At 47.0% G+C, this 20,296-nt stretch overlaps 1 long non-coding RNA gene across 2 annotated transcripts in view; it reads left to right on the forward strand.

Annotated features, from left to right (window-relative positions):
* Nucleotides 1-6,746: 6,746 nt before the first annotated feature.
* Nucleotides 6,747-20,296, forward strand: part of LOC102748899 (uncharacterized) — a 19,935-nt gene continuing 6,385 nt past the window's right edge. The window contains exons 1-4 of one of the 2 annotated variants that reach the window (XR_014138186.1): nucleotides 6,747-7,496; nucleotides 10,560-10,719; nucleotides 17,226-17,420; nucleotides 19,814-19,915. This is a non-coding gene — a long non-coding RNA (uncharacterized LOC102748899). The remainder of the gene's footprint in view (nucleotides 7,497-10,559; nucleotides 10,720-17,225; nucleotides 17,421-19,813; nucleotides 19,916-20,296) is intronic. The other variant, XR_014138185.1, reaches the window with a different exon arrangement.

The raw sequence follows: 20,296 nt of genomic DNA on the forward strand, positions 1-20,296 counted from the left end.
TCCCTCAGTCTTTAACGATAACTATATTCTTATATTATAACTGGGCTGTTCACATGCCTGTCTCTGCACCATACAATCTTGAGGGCATAGACTATGTTTTTTCCTTTGTATTTCTAATGCCTGGTGTCTGTTCATTCGTTTCATCCTTCTTTCCTTTATTCGTTCAACAAACATTTCTTGTATTTTGTACCTACAATGAGCTAGATGAGGCACTAGGGACACCATGACAAACGCTACTCCTGCCCTCTTGCGAATTATCGTCCACTGGGGATAAAACTAAGTGAACAGGCGATTAAGGGGGAAGCCCACAACACCACCAGGGACAGACGTACAAGGAGCTATGGGAGTTGGTAGGTGGGTACTTTGCCGAGCCCATGGAAGGAGGCTCAAGGTGTGTAGTGAGAGCAGAGTGATGTCCAGAATGTTTCTGGGTCTGCACAGCTGGAAAACAGAGGGGGAAAGGCAGAACAAAAGGAAAAGAGGATGGTGCTGCCTGTGGACACCAGATCCCAGGGGCCTCGTAAGTCCATTAAAGAGATCGGACTTCATCCTGAGGGCCCAATGAGTCATAGAAGTGTTTTGAACACTTTGTCTCTTTCCCCCCCCCTTTAAAATTGCATTTATCCAATTGCTTTTAATTAAAAAAGCAAAAACATGATTCTTGTAATAAGCATACATGCCAAAGATACAGAAACAAGAAGTTAAAAATCACCCCATCTCATGCCTGGAGGTAGGACATGCTGTGAAGACATGCTTCTTTTTTTTTTTTTTTTTTTAAATGTCTCCTTTTCTTGATCATCAAGGACACTTTTTTTTTTTTAAGATTTTATTTATTTGACAGAGAGAGACACAGCGAGAGAGGGAACACAAGCAGAGGGAGTGGGAGAGGGAGAAGCAGGCTTCCCGCAGAGCAGGGAGCCCGATGCGGGGCTCGATCCCAGGACCCTGGGATCATGACCTGAGCCGAAGGCAGACGCTTAACGGCTGAGCCACCCAGGCGCCCCGTGAAGACATGCTTCTTGACACTGGAATAAACACACGCAACACACAACAGGCGTGGGTGTTAAGTTTTATGTGCTTTTAGTCAATTTTTTTTTTACAAAAAGGGATCATACTATACACACTTTCCACAACTTGCTTTTGCTCTTAATGTATTAGCATCTCTCCAGATGAATATGTTGACAAATCTAACTCTTTGTAATAGCTACATACTATTCCACAGCATGCAGGCGCCATGTTTATTCTGTTACTTTATCATTGATGGATGACTATGTATTGCCCGATATTTTGCCGCACAGAGTGGCCTGTAAACATCCATGTCCATCTATTCTTAGGTACCAGTGTTTTTTTTTTTTTAATTTTTTTTTTAATTTATTTATTTGAGACAGAGAGAACGAGAGAGAGAGAGCACATGAGAGAGGGGAGGGTCAGAGGGAGAAGCAGGTTCCCTGCCGAGCAGGGAGCCCGATGCGGGACTCGATCCCGGGACTCCAGGATCATGACCTGAGCCGAAGGCAGTCGCTTAACCAACTGAGCCACCCAGGCACCCGGTACCAGTGTTTTTATATCTACTGGAACGACTGCCCAAAATGGGGTTGTTGACTCAATGGTGGTGGCATTTTGAACTTTAATAAGCATTGCCAGATTATTTTTCCTGGAGGTTTCAGCAGCTCATACTCCTATCAGCAAGGTGTAAAAGTGTTCATCCTCCTACATTCTCTCAGGCACAAGATGTTATTGGTGTTTTTTAATTTTTGCCAATCTAATCAATAAATCATCACATTTGACTTTCTCTGACCAATCCTTTTTCAACTCCACTTAAATCTTTCTTTTCTCTTCTGTGAATTGCCTGTTCATGTTTTTCCCTATGTTCCTAGTGCCTTTTGCCATTTTATTACCAGTTTATATGAGCCTTGGGTAAAATAAGGATAACGTCTTTTCATATATGCTACCTACATTTAGCTGGATCTACGGTCTGCCATCTGACCTTCCTTATGGTTCTTTTTTCTTAAAATTTGAAAAAAATATGTGGGCACGTGTCCTTCTTTTCCCCCCCTTCAGTTTTGTGGATTTCCGCAATTATTAAAAATATCCCTTCTAGGGGCGCCTAGGTGGCTCAGTCGTTAAGCGTCTGCCTTTGGCTCGGGTCATGATCTCGGGGTCCTGGGATCGAGCCCCACCTCGGGCTCCCTGCTCGGTGGGAAGCCTGCTTCTCCCTCTCCCACTCCCCCACTTGTGTTCCCTCTCTCGCTGTGTCTCTCTCTGTCAAATAAATAAATAAAATCTTTTTTTAAAAAAAATATCCCTTCTACTCCAAAGTTACACAAATTTGGAAATTTGGAAAGTGAATTTTCCACTAAATTTTCCTCAAATACATTACGTGTTTATTTGTTTACTGACAGTTAGATCTTTAAACCAAACCCATCTGAGAGTCACTGCTGCATATAGGAGCAATAGGTAGGAGGTGGTGTCTGCCTTGCTTTTTTTCTCCCAGATGGAGAGCCAGTTAGGTCAACACCATTTCTTGAATCAGTCATAATTTTCCCATTGAATTGAAATGTCACCTTTATCAGATTTTAAGTATGTCAACATACTATGTCCATTCCTGACCTCTAGCCTCTTCCATTATTCCATTTATTCATGTGCCAAAATACATCCTTTTGATGACAATCACTTTATCTTAAATGTTAATATTTGGTGAGGTAAGTGTTCCCAATTTTCTTTTTCAGAATTATCTGTCAAAGTCCACAAGTGCCCTATTAAATGACACTCTATATTTATGCTTTTTAACTAAATTCCTCTGTGTTTCAAAGAGGATGTGGTTAAGAGAGTCTCCGCAAATCCTGGATGTTTGCACGAAGGAAGGCCCAGTCACTCATGCAGCCTCAGTCACCGCGGGCACCCTTGAGAGCAGCCCCACGTGCCAGTTTTGCCCACATGCCTCAGAACTCGGGACCTTGCTTGCTTTTCTCCCCTTTCCCTCAGGTTCCAGGGGTCACTTCACCCAGAACCTAGAGGCAGCCTGCCCCTGCTCTCCTCTGGCAACTCTGTCCCAGGCAAAAGGGCTGCCTGCTGGGGGCTTTCCTTCCATCTGGGTTCCTGCCAGTTCTAGACACGAAGGCACAGAGGACCAAATCCCTGCATTGCTGGCTGCCAGTCCAGCAGGCGCCCGTGAGACTTCCCTGGGCCAGGCGACTTTCCAGCACAAACGTTCTCCCTCCAGCACATGTGTCCCTGCTTCCAGACCACCCTTTGATTTCTCCCTGGGGCAGCCCCCCCAGCCCTTTCTGAGGTACAGTCACTCTGGCCCTCTCCTCGTAGGCACTGCTGATAGCAGCAGGAGGGCAGTAAAGTCAGAAACATGGTGTTAGGGTTGGAATTACGTCCCCCGAAAATTCTTACCTTAAAGTCTAACCCCTAGGACCTCAGAACGTAACCTTATTTGGAAATAGGGTAATTGCAGACGTAGTTAGCTAAGTCATCAGAGTGGGCCCTCATCCAACAGGAGTGGTACCCTTATAAAAGGGGAAATCTGAGACACAGAGGCACATGCACAGGGAGAACACCTTGTGAAGATGAAGGCAGAGACTGGGGTGGTCTTGCTCAAAGCCAAGGGCATGCCAGAGACTGCCAGTAAGCCACCAGAAGCAAGGAGAGAGGCTTGGACCAGAATCTCCCTCACAGCCCTCAGAAGGAATCAACCCTGCTGACACCTTGATCTTGGATTGCTGGCCCCCAGAACTGTGAGACAATAAACTTCTACTCCTCAGGCTACCCATTCTGTGGGGCTTTGTTACAGCAGCCCTAGCAAACTAATACCCCGGCTGACCCAGCTGAGGGCAGCCTGCCTCCCCTCTCTCTGATCTTTGCCAGGGGCACATCACAACAAGCTTCAAAACGTGTTTGGGGCCACAGTGACCCTGGCCCCAGCAGTCTTGCTCTCACCTGGGATGGAAGCACCTCAGACCGCCCATTGCCACCCTCAGCCTAGACCCTTCGCAGAGGCAGGCTGAGGGCTGTGACTTCACAGGGGGGAGTGGAGCTCAGGAGGGCAATGGGGTACCTAAGCTTCAGGAGTTCAGCAGGAAAAGAGAAGTTAACAACAGCTCTGCAAACTACCTAAGCACAGCATGCGGAGGTTTCTGGGACTTACCCTCTGGTGCCTTCCCACTGTCTGTCTTACTCTCCTGCACAGGATCCTCACTCTCAGAAATGTGTGGAGATGACCTGTGCGATAGGACTGGGTCCAAACATTCCTCCTGCCCCCCCCCCCCCCAGGGCCTAACCCAGTGTCTGCCTCACATCAAGTACTTAATCTTTGTTTATTGGATGGATGGATAGATGGATGGGTGTACAAATGAATGGACAAACAGGCAAGGGGATTCCTTGGGCTAAACTTTCTGTGGTACATGATTCACCAAAGCAGCTGTGAAGTCATTACCTCAAGTTGCTTCTGGGAACCGAGTAAGCCATTGAGTCCCTGTGGATCCCTGTCCTTGCCACATGGACCCTGCATTCTTTCTCATTCTCTCCGGGCTGAAAGTCTCCCAAGTGCCAGCCACCACAGTAAGGCTTCCAAGTTCCCTTCTATTAGTGCTCCCTCCCCTCCTGGCAGCTCTGTACAACACTTCACACAAAGGAGGTTTAAATAGCCTCTGGCAAGTCTCCCTGGAATTCACAGCCAACCCCCACCCCAAAATCTACCAAAAGCTTCAGACAAAACCTAAAGAGGAAACCCTGCATTTAAAAATGGATCTCTTTTCCTGGCGCTTCAACAGCTTCTTCTCTTTAGAAAGCACAGACCATCTTGAAACAACTGTCCCAGGGAAGTATGTGAAGAAACAAAACAAAATAAAACCCTGAGGCCGATGTGTCATTGTATTCCAGAAATTTCCACAGATGGGAACTGCACTGAGGAGAGTGGCTGCCAGAGCCGGGGAGAGACTGTAAGAGACACTGGGGACTTGAGAACTGGAAATGGCAAGAAAAGTGCCCTGAGCTTGGCCCAACTTGGCTCTTAAAGAGAACCCCATCACTCATTAACCAGCCCTAAAACCTGCTAAGTGAAAAAGAAAAATAAATGAGCTCATTAAATCCAGAAGGAAGGAAGACCTGGAGGCTTAACCAAGGAAATTCCCCACACCCAGTTAGAAAAACAAGGGGGTGTGGGGCACAATTAGATTCATAGCCAGGAGTAGGGGCTGGCCCCCAAACGGAGGGGGTTGAGTCCTCCGTGGAGGGCTGGAAACAGGGGAAAGCAGGGCTCAGAATGCAGCCGGCTGGGATGGTCGGTGTAGTTTGCCAAGTCAAGCAGTCCAGGTCTTTGGTCACACCGGTGGGGAAGCCAGTTGGGAAATACCAGGGGAAGTTCCAGGAGCATGAGGAGTTCAGCCCAGACTGCCAGACTGCGGTCACTGCCCATGACCAACACAGCCTCAGGTTTGGCCGAGAAAGGCTGCTCATCACTTCAGCCTTTCCTCCCCCATTGGTCAACCACTTACCGAGGACTGGCCATCTGTGTGCAGACAGCGCACCACGTGCATCTTGGGACCTGACTTGTGCTCACTCCCACCACCCTCTCTAGGTGCTGGCTCCTGGCCCAGCTTCCCCCCCTTGACCATGGCCCCCTTTTGAAGGAGATCCCTTCAGAACTCCTCGTTCTTCCAATGGTTGGGGCTCATTCCCAGTATCTGCTTTTGTCTCGAGTAAAAGAGAATTCCCCTCCCACCATGGCAGCCCTAGGCCTACACAAACAATGAATAATGCCTTGAATAGTGTCTGCTGCCCTGGGGCCTGGGCGAGAACAATGGGAACACAGATGAGGGAGTGCTTAACTCCACCTGGGTGTTAGGGGAGCCATGGGGAAAGAAAGCCTTCTTCTGCAGAGGAGACAGACTCCCCAGGTGGAGGAGGGGAGAAGGCGGAAGTAACTCCAAGCAGAGGAGCAGTGGGGGCAAAGACACAGAGATGTGAAAGAGGATACACATTAACAAGAAGCCCACATGCCACCAAGAAAAAGAAGTGGTCATGTTCATTCTGTGCCCTTTGTTCCCACCCACTCTTTCTGCCAGGGTCTGTAAGTCAGAATGATTTTCATGGCCAAGCTATCATTTGTCTAAACTTGGAATTTCGCAAGGAACCGTGAAACATGGCAAGATCCATTCCCAGCTATCTTCTCCTTGCCATCCTCTTCCAAGGTAGACACCATTCTCCAGAGGCAGCATAGTGTGAGGGGATGAGAATGAGTTGTAGAGTCCTGAGATCTGGGTTTGAATCCCAACTCCACTAATAACTAGCTGTGTGACACTGGATTGGTTACTTAACTTCTCTGAGCCATTCTTTCCTCATCTGTAAAGGGGGGGGGGAGATAATAAATACCTACCAAAGAGACTGGTCATGAGGATAAGAAATAACATATGCAGAGTACCTCACCCCCCACAGATGCTTTGAGTTATCCCCATGTTCAAAGATGGCAGCCGGGGTTATCCTGGATTGTGGGATGTACCATCCTACCCTGCTTCCCTCAGTGCCTGGCTCCTACTCAGTTAAGAGGCGGCTTAGTCACCGGTGTGACATCCAGCACTCCATGACTTCGATCTCTGCCACAAAAACACTGGATTCCCCACTCTGCAGCTCCACAGAGTCTACCCTTTGCTCTTGGAAGCTTTAAAAACGAATTGCCATGCATGAGCAAGCCCTTGGAATCTAAAGTCACTTCCTTAAGGGCGAAAGGTTGGACTGCTGCACCAATTTCACATGTGCTCCCAGAGGTCTGCTCTGAAGGTCAGGGCCGCCGACCATTCTAGATCTTAAAGCATGTTAGACACAGTTTTACTTTGAGGCAGAGTGACTTACAAGAGGGGTGCCTGGGAAAGATTAAAAGATACACTTGTAGTCCTTTGCTTTCCTGAGAAAAGTGCCAACTTCTTCTTGGCCTGTAGACTCAGACAGAAAACCCACTTGGCCTTCATGGGCTGTTGAGCAGAGGTGGAGGGAAGGGGCAGAGAGAGCTAGGGCATGCTGGACTCCCTTAATGAGTCACCGAGGGTCTTTTTCTCAGAAGTCTAGATAGATGCCAGGAGCCCCCTGTCCAGACGGGGAGGTGATAACAGCGCCCTTTGTGTTGGGAGTGGAAAACAAAGGCTCGCTAGGATTCGGCAGCTTGTGCGGCCCTGGGGTTCCCGGGCCCAGCGGGCACCTGGACGGCGGCTGTGAAAAAACACTGGAGGCAGAACTCAGCTGAGCTGCAACCTCGTGAGCTCGAGCGGGGGGTCACCCCTGGCTGAGGTTGCGGTTGAGGGAATGGGGTCACCCCCCCCCCCCGCCCCGACCCCGGGGAGAAGCTGAGCGGCGGCGCGGGGACGCGGACAAAAGCCGCTTTGTGGAGGCTGAGAGTCCCTCGACGGCGCCACCGTGTGGCAGCGCTGGGCAGCGGCTGCGGCGGATCCCAGGGCTGTCCCGCGCCCACCAGGACCTTCTCCAACCAGCGGAGACAGGTGAGACGGGCGAACCTCAAGGAGACGCTGATTTTCTGCTAAGTAGGTGCAGGTTACTTGCCATTAGGCCCACATTTACACAGCAAGTTTGTGGAGCAATCTTAGCCACTTCCATCCTCTGCTGAATTTAGTCCCAGCCAATAGCCTCACCTAAAAATTGATGACTTAAAGGCGATCCAAACTGAATGCAATAAAGACTGCTTAGATGTTAGGGCTGTCCAGTCCCCCCGTGGTTGCAGGTTTCCGACTCTCAGAGCAGACGTTTAGTGGGGGAGGAGGGCCAGAGCAAAGGAGCAGTGAACTCAGAGTGGCTGAACTTGACGTTCCACCTGCCCGCGTTTTCAGCCTAATGTAGCAGACCTGGCAGATGGGTCTCCTCTCACCGGGCCCCACGGAGTTGGGTGTGAGCCAGCTCCCCATATCTAGAATTCCCAGAGGAAACCTCCTCCAGCAGGTTCTGTGATCCCTGAGCCCTGTCCCCTGATTGAGAAGACAGAAGGGTCTGTGCATGTCAGAAGAGGAGGGGAGGATCTGTGAAGAGATTTCTTTGCAGGGCGCTGTGGCCAAGAGCCCACGTCATTTTCAAGGAGTGTTGGGGGTGGGTGGCCTCCTCCCCTCAAGCCTGACCAGGGGCCCTCCATGGCTGCAGCGGGCCATCCCTGCTGTGTTCCCACAGACTGGGGGTGCAGGAAGGGCTCTGAGAGCTGAGGCAGCCTGGGCAGCAGGATGGGAAGGAGAGCCTGCACAGGACGGGGCTGCTTTCCCAGGACTCGTCCGTGAGGACCTGCCAGTGTTTCCCAGGCCCCGAAGAGCCTGGCCAGCGGGGTTTTAAGCTCTGCCGGAGAGCAGAGCCTGAAAGGCCAAGGGGACCCCAACAGTGAGATGCCGTGCACAGTGGGCCACCAGCGGACCAGAGGCTCAGGGGAATGACATCCAAAGAGACAGAACACACCGCCCATGTCACAGGGGCTGTGGCCACAGAGGTCTCTGAAGAGTCCATGAAGGCAGGACAAGTGAGAGCCTTAGCTTCAGAAAGCTGGCTCCCGGCAAGGCTCCCCCCAGCCACAGTCCCACCACAGGAGACCCTGTCTTGACCCCTAATTATCTCGCCCCCCTCCGATTGCCAGCCTTCACTAGCAAGTAGTGGGGACAGGAGCTGAGAAGGTGAGAAGCTGACCACTGGCCACTCACACAGCAGGTTTTCACCAACCATCCTCTACAGCTAGGAGGAGGGGACAAGACTGAATGCTAAATTCCAGTCTGATGATGATGATGATGATGATTACACAAACTAGCCTTTCTAATTATTTGAGTGAGACTATTCACAACCCAAGTGACTGCAAGACAATTACTGCCTGAGTGAGAACAGAAAAGTCAAGGGTCCTAGGCACGTTTTAAAAGGATGGAAAAACAAAAATAAAAACATATTCTGATGATGTCCCACCTGGGTTTGTTCAACATAGAGGTTACAAGATATGAAACAAATCTTTACCGGGCACTCTCTCCGCACCACGCCCTGCTGGGGAGCTAGAACCTCTACCCTCGAGAGACCCCCAGTCTTGTCAGAGTCTAGTGCCTCCACTGGGACACTTAGTGGGAACAGGAAGTAGTCCTGTGACTGGGCATCACTGCAGCCTGGGTGCCCTTGAGTTCAGAGATCCTTGAGGCTCTCTCGCTCTCCCGCTCTCTCTCCCTCTCTTCACTGAGGACACCATGCTGATGGCCTGCCCATGAGGCTCTGCCCAGCTCCGGGGGGACACCCCCCTCCGGGGGTTGCCCCAAGCCCAGTAACGCTCTTCAGGGGAGGAGGCCCAAGTGGCAGTTCTGGGCCTGAACTTTCCCACTTCTCCCTGTCACAGCTGTTCTCAGCTCTCTCTGCCCCACCACCATCCCCAAACCCCCCATCTGCAAGGTACTAACTCCTCCCCTGACAACTCCCATCCCTCCTCTGCCCACGAGTGCCCCACCCACACCCCCATCCAGCATCCAGTCTTCTCAGGACCCTGACCTGGCTCCACAGTCACCTCCCTGCTGCTGTTCCAGGGACAGATTAATCAGCAGTGACCATCCTCTGCAGTCTCTGTCCCCTCCCTCCTTACATCCTGCCCCTGCCTAGAAGTGAGACCATGTTGTGATCCTCATTTTACAGGTGACAGAGGCCCATCATGACAGGTCATGATGTGGAGACTGAGTAGCAGTGTCAGAACTAGAAGGGATGTCTCTGGTAAAGACTCTCGGAGGAAGGGACATTTGAGCTGAAACGTGTAGGATGATCAGAGTTAGCCAGATAAAAGGAAGATGGGGTTGGGAAGGCCATTTCAGAGTGGAGGATGCTTGAAGGCAAGGAACCAAGAAAGATCATGACCGATCACATATTGTAATTTCTTCACTAAGAGCCCTTTGGTGCCTCCTCATCGTGTGTGGCAGAAAACCTGTCTGCCTCCATGCCACAGAAAGCCCTGGTCCCTCTCCAGCCTCCGACAGGCTCTCAGCACTCCGGGTGCCTTGTACTTCTCTCTGCACACGTAGGACTAATGATTTCACCCTTGGCGCCTTTGCACAAGCATTTCCCCCTTGTTTCCTGGCAAGATGCAGCCCAAACGTCAGCTGCTCTGGGAACCTCTTTGACCTCCGTAGATAGAATCGTACGTGCTTCCCTCGGACCTACGCACCTTGCCCTCACGTGTGCATTTGTAGATTTGTCGACTGCGCCAGGGGCTGTGAATAAGGTCCCCACAGGTCAGCTCTGCACATTGCCGGTATGTAACCCCAGTGCCTGCAACACCTGGCATGAAGTTGGTATGCGAAAAACTAGGAGAGGGTGAAGAGATGGAGAAGAGAGGGAAGAAGTAGCCAAGGTGTGTTGAGTTCAAGGACACACCATTGGGAGTATTTCAAATACTCCTGTCTGTGTTGGAACTCAGAGAATCTTGTAAGGTCTCATTAGGAGAGAAGCACACCTCACTTTTGTGGACACAAATTTCATTTTCAAAACAAGATAAGGTGACAAGGGAATCTTCTATATGTGGTTTTGTTTTGTTTTGTTTGTTTGTTTTTTTACAGGGTTGTAGTGCATTTCAGAATCTCCGCCCATAACGAACGCATCCTCCGGAAGATGGAAAGTCTGCTGCTTCCCCACATCCACCTGCACCCAGAGGCCATTTCAGCCAGGCTCTGAGACTTTACTGCACACAACCCACGTCGACTTTTAAGGCTCCAAAGGGTACTTCTGCTTATTTGTTCTTCTTGCAAAACACCCAGATTAGCTTTCAGAATTGCAGCTCCATCTAAGGCAAATAACTTACAAGAAAGGCAAGGGTGGGTCGCTGAGTAATTTTTACCTGGTTTGTCCCCAGCTGCTTGTATCTCGGCCCCATTCTCCAGCTCAGCTTGGCTTAGTTTCAGAGTTGTTCAGTAAATGGGCCCGGTGTCCACCAGCAGGGTATCGACCAAACATGTGGTAGTGCAACCACAAGGTTTAACACTCTGCAAACATTCAAACTGTGTTGAACATCCACGTTCGTTGACCCAGGAGAGTGTTCCTGACATCTTGTTAGGTTGATACATACGTGGTTCTTTATGCAGAAAAAAAGGATCTGAAATCTGTCAACCAAGGTATTTATTATTTTTGTTTCTGTAATGTTCAGAATCTTTAATAATGAACTCAAATTGCTTGTGGAAGAGTGATGATTTTAAAAATTTAAACTTAGGATGCCTGGGTGGCTCAGTCGGTTAAGCGTCTGCCTTCAGCTCAGGTCATGATCCCAGGGGCCTGGGATCGAATCCCTCATCGGGCTCCCTGCTCAGCGGGGAGTCCGCTTCTTCCTCTCCCTCTGTTGCTCCCCCTGCTTTTGCTCTCTGTGTCTCTCTCTGACAAAAAAAAAAAAAAAACTTTAAAAATTTAAACTTAACGATCAAAGCAAAAAGATCTAATATATATTAGAGTTACTTTTATGCTGGGTCATACATATATTACAAGGTATTATATTATGAGGGAGATTTTACAAGGTTGGGAGGCCTACATTCCCCAGCTTTTGTCACCTGGGAAGGTGCCCCTCCTATTTCAAGACTGAGCTCAATTGCTCCACTTCTGGGGACTCTTCCTGCCCAACTCTGTATAAATACCATTTCTGAGCATTCCCCCAGTCCCCTGAGCCACCCCCTACACCCCAGCCACCACTATACATAATGATTTTCTCATAGCATGCTCAGAGCCCGTGTGAGGGGATTATTCAGCTCCTGGTCCCTGGGTCTACTTGGCATATTGAATAACGGATGACCCAATACACTGATGTGTGATGTTGGGCACGTCATTGCTTTTCTATAAATCTCAGTGTCCTCATCGTTAAAATGGGGATCAATGTGCCCATCCTAAGAGCTGCTGTAAGGATTGAACCAATGCTTTGTACACTGAAGAGCATGGTAGAGATCAGTAGACCTCACAAGGAGAGCATATTCAACAACCAGAACCCGGAGTCCACACCACAGCACATCTGCTTCCAGCCCATGCTCTAGGCTGTTGGCTAATGAGACAGAGAGTTCCATTAAAAAATCACTTTGTCCAAGCAGTGGAAGGGAATTGTGTGCATGTGTTTTTGTTTTGTTGTGTTAAGTGAGAATATAGTGGTCCTTTAGCCTCCAGCCCTCCTGCAAGGTCTCCACCAGAGGGCAGCCTAAACAGAGCCAAATTCAGCCTTTCAGAGCCAGGAAGGACATGGGTGGTAGAACTGGGTTCTTCCCATAGCTAGCCTAGGGTTTTAGAGTAACGCAACTATTTAATTTTTGTTATCTTGAATGGAAAGTCTTCTAACCTGTGTCATAAGTCAACATAACACTATAACAGACTTTTTAAAAAAGATTTTATTTATTCATTTGAGAGAGAGAGAGAGAGAATGGGGGGTTGCAGAGGAAGAGGGACAAGCAGACTCCCCGCTGAGCATGGAGCCCAACTTGGGGCTCGATGATCCCACAGCCTTGAGATCATGACCTGAGCTAAAATCAACAGTCACACGCTCAACCGACTGAACCATCCAGGCTCCCCTGTAAACAAGTTTTTATAACCATTTCGGGTTGTTAGGCTCACTATTTTTCTTTTAAGTATTAACATCATATATAAATAGTAGTGACAGTTAACACTGACTTTGGCCTTACTGTGTTGCAGACACCATCCTGAATATTGTACATATATTTGCTCACTGAATCTTCATAACAGTTATAGGAGATGGGTGCTCTTGTTATCCCCATTTTCCATAGGAGGAAACTGAGGGCCAGAGAGGTTAAGTGAGGTGGCCAAAGTCACAGAGCACAGCATATAAACCCTAGCACTGTGGCTCCGGAGCCCACATGCTGGACATTACCGTACAGCAATGCAGTCACACTACGCAAAGAGCACATGATGGGGAGAAGAGCCGGGTACGGACTGGGCCTTCGTTTCTTATTCCATTACGAAATGAACACATAATATTATAGAATATATTGAAAATAAAGGAGAGAGAAGGGGGAATCCTAGATCCATCAACCAGTGTAAATACTCTCATTTATTCATAATTCCCAGTAGGATAATAGAGCAATTACATATACAGGTAAAGCCATCAGTTGATGTATGGGTGGTGGTGACGTAAATAGGGCAAAAGGTTATTGTTGAGGAAAATGTCCACAATGTGTAGTAAAAACCTAGCCAGACTCCACTAACTAAAGATTCCGTGTCTCCCCTCTCCACTCCTGCAGGAGCATCACTGAGGGCTCCCAGCCTCCCCCATATACACGCTTATGATCATCCTTTAAAGGCCCTAAAGTCCCCTCTAATTCCCTCTCTCCCTGGGCATGCTGAGAATTCCCTCGCAGAGTCTCTGCATGAGACTCTTTTCCAGCAGAGCTCCTGCCACTCCCAAATGCTATCAAATATGAATGAAGGTTTACAAAGCCACTAGGAGTCTTCGGGGCCCATACATGGAACACCGTGGTCACTCCTAACCCTGCACTCAGAACTCCCTCTTCCTCAAGCTGCCATGTATTCACTTTTGCTCCTTTCTTCATCCATCCACCCAGTGAATGTTTATGGCATAGCTCCTGGGTACCAGGCCCTCTGCCCTTAAGGACCCGAGTCCTAACAGGAGAGACCAACGGCAAAAGGTGAGAGGAGTGATGATTGGACAGACAGGTGGGAACAACCACGGGAAGAGGCAGCTGTGATTTCTCAGTCTCAGGCCTTTGGATTTGCAGGGCACCCGATGGAGATGAGAAGGGTAAGACTTCCAGAACAGAGAATGAGCCAGGGAAAGGGGTGGGAGCAACTGTAGATGAAAGGAAGAGCACATAAAAGGCTGGACACCTTTGGGCTCTAGCGCCCCCACCCCCCTGGCTACTGACAAGGGGGACCTGCCAAGAGACGCATCTGCAGCAAGAGGCTAGGGCAGGCACCCGATCTGGGAAGGCGGCGGCCACAGGTTGGCCTTGGGATTTTCTCCCAACTGTGTTGAGCAGCCCGCGAAAGGACTTGAGCAAGACAGTAATGGGGACGAAAACAGCATCCTTGCCCTCAAGGAATTCACGATGGTAAAATTAGATTATGAACTCCAAAAACTTTAATTCAGTCTGGGTAGAATGATGAGATGACAGAGATCTCACTAATATTTTACTAGAGGACTTGTGCAGATAAAACCGTGTTGACAACTACTTTGAGAATTCCAAATTCCATTCTCTGCCTATTGCTCTTCTCGGTAAAGATAGAAAGAGCAGGTCAGGGAATATTCACGTTCTGGGGACTACGGGAGCAGAATGAACGGAATACATAGGCCAAATAGGATAAGGTCTTCCTTAAGTTTGAATGGATGCAGGTGTTTCTTACCATAAATTATAATTTCTTTCTTTCATGTTCACTGGCAAGAATCAAGAAGCTTCATGATGTACTACATTTATTAATTTATCATGAAGTATTTATTTTTCACAACACCTGCATGTTTGACATTCAACATTATCTTTGGGCTCTTAGTCCATGGGATGGCAATCCACAGCCCCTGGGCCAAATCTGGCCTTCTCCCTGTTTTTATATGGTCCATATGTAGTAACCATGTCTTTTATTTGCTGTATTCTGATGCTCTGACACCTGGGGCCTGACCTTCCCTGAGTTAACCAATTCTTAGAGACAGTAAACAAATGAGCGCACTTTTCAAATATAAACCAACCAGTCCAGAGCCTACAACCCCAAACACCCCCTTTACTGGGCTCTCACACTCCAGGCCACAATTCACCTGCCCTCATCACCCCAAGGCTGGGTACTAGATAACCAAGGAGAGACACTACACCCTCGAGCCTGCTGAAATTATTCAAACTAGCCAATCCTAAGCCTGCTTACCTTGACTTACTCATTCCTTCCCACAGAAACCACAGTAAAGGCTTTTTGCCTGCAATTTCCCCCATTCCTCCAGAGTGATCCCATGGCATGGGATCTGTGGGAACTGTAACAAACTATCTTGTTAATGATAATCACCTGACATGTAGGCCTTATTAGACCTCAAATTTTCTATTAATAAGGTATGTTTTTAAATCACCATTAGCTAAGAATGGCTTTTACATTCTTAAACGGTTGAAAAAATCAAAAGAAGAAGAATATTTCATGATACCTGAATATATATGAAATTGAAATTTTATTGGAATCCAGTCATATTCATTTACATATTACCTGTGGCTGTTTTTTGCCCTACCATAGCAGAGTTGAGTAGTTATGACAGACACCTTATAGCCCACAAAACCTAAAATATTTACTGTCTTCACAGACATAGCTTGTTGACCTCCATAACATGATCCATAGTTATTTTATTTGCTCACTTAAGCTATGAACTTGTATCAATTGACCCATTGCTCTCTGTGTGGTGTAGATCCCCTCATAGTTTGAAAGATGCAGAATCTCTGGCTATCGTTTTCTTCCTGGGGTCTACCCCAAAATGTCTGAGCCTCCAATGTTTGATTTTTTTTTTAATTATCCTCAATAAGAAGAACATTTTATTGTGACTCAAAACATCCAAATAGATAATAGAAACAAATTTCATGAGGCATTATTCATCCTTAAAATGTCTGGATCACTTTGATGGTTTCTGTTCTTTTCTCCATTTTAAAAATATACTGCTCACAATCTACTGTTTTCAAAACCCACTCACGAGTCAATGTGCACACTTTAATTAACATCATGAATCTAACTGAGTCGAATCCAAACAACGCAAAGTGTTTCTCTTATACATACTGTGCAGAGGAAGACAAATATAGAAACAAATAATAACGATAAAGCACAAAAAACATAACACAAGTTTAAAAGAATGCTCTAGAAGCAAAGAGGAAAAAAAAAGCTAATTTTTTTTTTCTTAGAGCTGATGGACAGGGTTTCATAAAGCAAGTAAGATTTGAATTTAGTCTAGAAGGAAGGTCATGAAATCCTTGGTAGAGAAGCAAGAGAAAGGCTTCTGTAGTGCCCTGGGGGATTCTCTACACGGTACTGAAGCAGAATGTGTGCATGGATGTGTGATCCTTTCAGTGAAGGCTTCTACATTCTTTACTTGCAGTCAACCCCCATGCCCCACGTCTCCTGTTGCTCATAGTTTTAAACTGAGTGTGTTGTTTCCTTCCACAACTATAATTCTTCAAGACCTCATTCAGAAAACAATGGAGTCATGTGACCATCTCATGATGGAATAAGCATAAATGTTTCCAAGAGTCTCCCGGTAAGTTAGCATGACGGTGAAGAATTGATAAGAAAACAAGACCTGTGAGGGAAGGAGTGTCAGTCTTCAGATTCATATAAAAGAGATATAGGGTGCCTGGGTGGCTCTGTTCGTTAAGCGACTGCCTTCGGCTCGGGTCATGATCCTGGAGTCCCGGGATCGAGTCCCGCATCGGGCTCCCTGCTCAGCAGGGAGTCTGCTTCTCCCTCTGACCCTCCTCCCTCTCATGCTCTCTGTCTCTCATTCTCTCTGTCTCAAATAAATAAATAAAAAATCTTAAAAAAAAAAAAAGAGATATAGCTTCATGTAGCTTTAACTCAGTTTCTCTTTGGAGCCCCGCACCACCAGCAGCGCTGCTGATCCATAGGAAGAGCAGAAATTTAATCCCAATATATTCCAGTCCATCCCCGCCCCTCCTCACTGTGGTCTGCCTTCTCTTGGCAGGTGTAGAGAATTAACCATCCATTCCACCCCCCACCCCGGGGGGATCCCTGCTTGCTCACTGGTTGCAGGTCCCATAAGATCTCTCTGGAGTCCTATCATGCTTTACTCCTCCCACTTACCCAAGAACTCTGCCCAGATAACGTCATGCATGAGCCCTCTCTTCAGGACCCACTGATCCTCTGGGCCTCAGGCCTCAGGAACCACTGGGAGGCTGTGGCCATTCCTTCCTGGAAATTTCCTAACTCTTCAGAATCCAACACCAGACTTCCTCCTAGCTCCCCCCCACCCCCACCCAAGGGAACTCTTCATTCTGCTTTTAGACTCCGTTGTGGTACTTACCCTCAGCGGCGTCTTACTTCTTCTCCTTGCTGAGCTTGGGTGTTAGCCAGAGACTGGCACGCTGTTTTCCATAACGCTCTCGCCCCTGAGACAATCAACTTAAACTGGCCCAACTGCTTGGACCGAGGTGGTTGGGGGTACAATTCAGAAAATTTAAAAAGGAAATATGCAAGAGAGAAAAAAATATCTCAAAATGTGATTCTAATAGTTATGTTTATTTGTATTTCCTCAGAAGTGGACCTTATCTCTAGTTCAGATCATCTCACTGTTGCTGAGACTCATATCAACCACCAACTCACTACCTCCACTTGAATGTCTAAGAAACACAATGAGACTGTGTACTTTGTGCTGTTCTGAGCATGAAGAATCTCCACGGACACTGAACCCCTGCCACAAAGGAGGATTAGAAATAACCTCAAATCTACACGTAAGCCATACCCAGTTTTCTCTAGTGGAGGTAACATCGACTTTCTAGTATCTCCTCCCCACAGAGAGGAGGAGCCCCCCAGCAGCTGGGAAGCTGGTTCTGGTGTGGTGAGCTGCTGCAGAGTTAGGGCTCTGGTCGCAGTTGGATGACAATAGCTTCTGGCTGGTACTTGAGTGGTATTATGCTAAGTAGGTACTTTATGACTTAAAGTTTCTTTAAGAAATAATTGAGTCAAGGGGCGCCTGGGTGGCTCAGTCAGTTAAGCATCTGCCTTCGGCTCAGGTCATGATCCCAGGGTCCTGGGATCGAGACCCGTGCTTTGCAGGAAGCCTACTTCTCCCTTTCCTGCTCCCCCTGCTTGTGCTCTCTCTCTCTCTCTCTCTCTGTCAAATAAATAAGTAAAATCTTAAAAAAAATTTGCAGAATGCAATTGTAATAAATATATTTTTCTAAAGGGTGTTGGGGATGGGGAGTGGGAGAAATCTCCCCTCAACAACATAGGAATAGACTTTCTAGTCCCAACAGAGGCAAATGGCAGACGCTTAGGACTACACCTTCAGGCACCATGTATGTAGTATGTTATCAGAGAAGTGTGTCTGATCAGTGTGGGGCATCAGAAACCCCAAGAATGGGCTGCCGCGCTGGCCGTCTGCTGAGTGTGGAGTTGGCCAGTGGTGCCCCCTGGTGGAACTAGTGGGATTGCAGTTGCTGTTTGGTCTTTTCTTGAGCTAGGAACGATGAGGGCGGGAACCCACGCTGATGGATTCCTTTCCTACGGAATTGCTTGCATTTTGTTCTTCACTCTCTTGGTTTGTTCCCTTCCCTTTTCATTAAAGGAAAAACGTAATATCTGGTATATTCCTTTATTCCAATTTTCTTAGGGCAATACTAAGTGTGTATTTTGTAGCAAAATTCTCAAAAATGTAAATTAAAGGTTTAATTCCTTCACGACTTCTCATGCTATACCAAAAATTTGCTTTATCAGGCAAGGCATTGCTTTTCTGCTTATTTTTATATAACAAGATATTGATACAGTTTTGTTTTTGAACCTATATCTTCTCACTGAATGTCCACGTGAGCACATATGTATGTAATTATTTTTCTAATCTATGTATAGTATCTTAAGATAGAACAAACCATAATATATTTAGCCATTGATGTGCCATATTATATTTGGCCATCAGGTTTCTTTCAATTCTTTGCTGACAAGCAGCACTGCAATAAACATCCTTGTATGTTGCGCATATTTGTGACTTTCTCGGGGGAGTACATAAGAAGTGAAATTATTGAGTCAAAGAATATGTATACTTTAAGTTCTGAGATACTGCCAAATTTCCTTTCAATTCAGACTGAAATTGTATACCGTTAGCAGTGTGTGGGTTAATATCTTGTCTTCACTCATGTTCTCTCTCTCTCTCTTTCAATCCAGAGAGGAAATAATCTTTTTTTTTTTTTTTTTTAAGTAGGCTCCACACCCAATGTAGGCTTGAATTCACTTTCCTGAGATCAAGAGTCACATGCTCTACCCACTGAGCCAGCCAGGCAACCCAAGAGAGGAAATAATCTTACTGTTGCTCTCATTTTAATTCCCCTGATTACTAACTAGATGAAAATTGTTTTCATGTCTCACAGTCATTCATGTTATTTTCTGCCATGAATGCCTATTAATGTGTTTCATATAGTTCAATATTCAATTGTATGTTTTTCTTTTTCATATTTAGGAGTTCTTTTTTCATTTTTGTTATAAGAGGATTTTAAAGAACTTTTATATATAATACCTTAATACCTTAAATACCATATATATATAAATACCATATATACATAGCTGGAAATCTGTACCTTTTGAGCCCCTTCTCCCATTCAGCTAGAGCAAGGCAGAGGGAGAGCATGAGGATGGCACCCCCCAGTGTCTGGCCCAGGAGAGTATTCCAGCAGGCTCTTCGGTGTGTGTGTTAGATTAAATGTCTGTACTCGGACTGACACTTTAATATAAGCCAGTGGGCCGCTTTCACTTAAAGTCTGGGCACTATCATTGCCTCTGCCCTGGGCGCCGGGACGGTGAGTCTCAGCCTACGGGCCCTTTAAGAGCCGAGTGTCAGCTCTCTAATCTTGCGCCTCCCAGGCACACAAGCTCTGTTGGTTTTCAAAGCTAGATGTCTGGGGGCTCATCTCTCAGATGCAGGTCTTAATACTTAGGGTGCTGATGTGGGGTTGGAACCCTTCTCTCCTCAAGGAGAAGCTCCAGACTTTGAGTTCTGGTTGCTGGTCGCTGCACTGGGGGTAAGGTTCACGGCAAGATTGTGTCCTCCCCTCCCCTCCCCTCTTTGAGGTGATTTTCTTCTCGTTTGCCCAATGTGTAGTCATTGTTCAACTAGCCTTTTCATTATTTTCAGAGGAAATTCTTTTCATACACAGCTGTGGACTCGGTATGTCTGTGGGAGGAAGTGAATTCAGGATCTTCCTATGTCGCCATCTTAAACTGGAACCATCAAAAGGTATGTGCCTTTTATATTTACTTCTATGACTTCATAATTTTTCTATTAATTTCTTTAACCCTCAGGAGCATATTTCCATAATTGGTTAAGGATCTATTTCAACCTTTTCCCATATGTATAGACACAATTTATTGTTGAGTAGTTTATACCTTTTTAAATTGATATGAATAGCCATCTTTTTCTTTTTTTTTTTTTTTTTAAGATTTTATTTATTTATTTGAGACAGAGAGAATGAGAGAGACAGAGAGCACATGACAGGGGGAAGGGTCAGAGGGAGAAGCAGGCTCCCTGCCGAGCAGGGAGCCCGATGCGGGACTCGATCCCGGGACTCCAGGATCATGACCTGAGCCGAAGGCAGTCGCTTAACCAACTGAGCCACCC

Source organism: Leptonychotes weddellii, chromosome 10 (assembly GCF_054177405.1).
Source record: "Leptonychotes weddellii isolate Sample4059 chromosome 10, ASM5417740v2, whole genome shotgun sequence".
In the NCBI taxonomy this organism is placed as follows: Eukaryota; Metazoa; Chordata; class Mammalia; order Carnivora; family Phocidae; genus Leptonychotes; species Leptonychotes weddellii.